Source organism: Octopus bimaculoides, chromosome 1 (genome assembly GCF_001194135.2).
Source record: "Octopus bimaculoides isolate UCB-OBI-ISO-001 chromosome 1, ASM119413v2, whole genome shotgun sequence".
In the NCBI taxonomy this organism is placed as follows: domain Eukaryota; kingdom Metazoa; phylum Mollusca; class Cephalopoda; order Octopoda; family Octopodidae; genus Octopus; species Octopus bimaculoides.
The window spans coordinates 114,696,769-114,700,078 of NC_068981.1; positions in this window are offsets into that span (position 1 = coordinate 114,696,769).

Genomic DNA, 3,310 nt, shown 5'->3' on the forward strand with positions numbered 1-3,310 from the left:
TATTTCATGTTAAAAATTGTCGTATTTCGGTAATTTCAACCAATCACTGACGTCTATTGAGATGAAAACAATTACTGCTGTGGCTTGTCAACAACACGTTGTGGCGGTGTAATGGGATCTTTTCCCTTGAATAAAATTAGTGCCGTTATTTGTCAACAACAACTATCGGCGTTACTGTTATTTATGACATCGTTCGTGCGTTTGTACTGGTTTTAGCTTTACGGTTTTAGGGTTCGGGTTCGGGTTTTAGAATTAGGGTTAGGGTTAGGGTTATGAGTATTTTTACTAAATTTGGGGAAAATCTGTTCAATACACCACAAATTTTTCACCAACTTTAACACGAAATAACTTTAAAAATATAAACTTTTCTCAACAACACTAAGAGTAAAAGATGTTTTATATGACACATTCTACTAGTGTCTTAAGTTTGAAAGTGTTTCGTTAGAAAACAAATGGTGTCCGCCAAATCAGAAAGACCCCAATCCCGACCGCCATATCGACACCGCTTGTAACTGACCTTTATCATTGTACTTTGACAAAATATTATCACCTCTCGTCGCTGTGTTACCCTCACACATTAGAAACACCAGCCTTGCCCTAAACTTCTTTTTTCCGCCGAGAGTTCAAACACTTTAATCATGGACTGGAGTAACAACGTTATCAAATTCTCTCTTTAAAGAAATCATATCTTGTTATCAAAAAATCTTTTTGCATTTTCAAATACCACTGTACAGGAAATGTTGTCTATCTCGGAGCTTTCGTTGAATATAACATTTTCACTGTACAGGAAATGTTATCTATCTCGGAGCTTTCGTTGAATATAACATACTTCTGTTTTATGCATTGCAGGTCCATTTAGAATCACAAGAAAATACAGTGAAACATATAATGGTTTTACCTGTGCATATAGTTGATAGTTGAAGCAATAAAAAAATAAATTTGTAACTGCACTAATACTTAGATATATTTACGTACATAATGAATACATCCATTGAATATATATCTAAATGGAAACAAACTGAAATACTCGATTCCATCAAGTTTGGATGCTGTTTACCCTTGTTTTAGTCTTGTTGGGACTGGAAACCTAGTTCACTTTAGAATCCCTCTTGGTCAATCGAATAAGTACCAGTAAAATACAATAAAAATAGAATTAATCGGTTGTATCTGATTTTTGCTTTAGTTAAATCTTTGTTTTAATTAAATTTCCCTATCTTTTCTTCCTTTCTTTCTTTCTTTCTTTCTTTCTTTCTTTCTTTGTCTGCACCCCCCCTCCCGCTCTCTCTCTATTTTTTTTCTCTGGTTTTATTTCTACCTCTTTTTAACTGATACGTTCATACAATCACATCAAATCTCTCAAGCTTCAATGTCGTCACTAGAATCGCAGATAATTTTATTTACATCATTTACATTTGACGGATATTTGTCCTCATCTTGTTTGTTGTTAACGTTTCGGCTGATATACCCTCCAGCCTTTATCAGATGTCTTGGGGAAATTTGGAACCTGCCTGTGGGCATTTGGCGTAGTGGTTAAGAGTGCGGGCTACTAACTCCAAGATTCCGAGTTTCAGGCAGTGACCTGAATAATAATAATAACATCGAAAAATACCTTAAGAATGAGAACCCAGGTTCGAAATTTCCCCAAGACACCTGATGAAGGCTGGAAGGTATATCAGTCAAAACGTTGTGTTAACAACAAACAAGATGAGAACAAATATCCATCAAATGTAAATAATGTACATAATTCCTCATCTCTTAAATATAGAACTGTGCAGATAATTTGTTATGTATTCTACAAATAAGTGATGTATGATAAATGAGAATGTCTGTGCAATCTCAACTGATATAAAGAATGTGTGCCCATATATGAGCGTGTATTTATGTGCAACATTATTTTAACATGTCATGTTGCAGACAACAATTAATCAAACTTCTTCAATTAAGTTTTTCTAGTGTATTGTCTAAAGTTTTGTCTTTAGAATACTATGCGATTAAACTTGCATAAAATTTCTTCTTCTAATGTTTCTCACACATGCAGTCATCTTTAAAACCAAATAGTTATATATCTGAAGGCATAACTAATGGTAACTACGATCACTTTCCAATAGCGTCATTTCGATTTCGAATCCAGTGTCCAACACCTCGGATAAGTGTTTCTTTTTTTTTTTTTTGCTGTAACCCTGCATTAATCAGTACATTGTGAGAGAATTTGTCGAGCGGGAACTGTGAAACTGAAGCTATTTGAAACATTGTTATACACACACCGATTGGTTCTGCTACAATCATACTAAAAGAACTTTTGCAATTTAGAAATATTACTGTTTTCAAGTAAGAACCGATAACAATGTTTTTAAAAATATAGCATCTTCTATAGGAAAACTTCTGCAGATAAAATGATTTTCTATTAAAAATTTCGTCATAAAAATTCCCATGAAAGTCACAGTGAGAAATTGGTGAACACATAATTTTAGGAAAACTTGTATTTAGTGAAAAGATAGATGTTTCTTTGTCAATTGTGAGATCTTTGGCAAGGACGAAAATAAGTGGGAAATTTACGTTAAAGTGGTTTTACTTGTGTATATAGTTGATAGTTGAAGCAATAAAAGAAATAAATTTGTTACTTCACTAATACTTAGATATATTTACGTACATAATAAATAAATCTATTGTATATATATATATCTAAATTTATTAATCTATATACTAACCGAGATACACAGTGATATTCAGGTATTTTATTTAAACTAACACAATGCAGTAAGGTGTTGATTTTGTCATGCATTACAAACTATATAAAGATTTGGGATCCTCCTATATCAGTGTCTATTAATCATTTTTCTCTTATGGACTTCTTTGATTCCTATTTTACTCTAGAGGACCCTCACAGCTATTCAATGTTTTAAAAAATCCTGTTATATTTTATTATTAAATAGTATTAGGAAATGTATAAAAGACTGCTAAAATATTTCGTTTGTTGTGGAAGTACAACTTGTTTATTTCACATAAATCTTAACAACAAAATTTTATATGGACCCCCAAGGGTTATATGGAACCCGGTTGAGACGACTGATCTATATAATTGCTATTTAAGTAAGAATTACTACGAAATAGTGTTGACTATGTGAAAAAGCAGGATTTGCCTGGTTCACCCTAACAACTTCCAATGATTTTCCTCGATATTTATTAACGGTCATAGTGAAACGGAGTTTGGATAAATTTTCCTTTAAATATCTTTCCGTATTAAACCTTGTATTATCGTATTATATGTGAATAGATTATCGTTATATATGCACATATGATGACTCCTTTT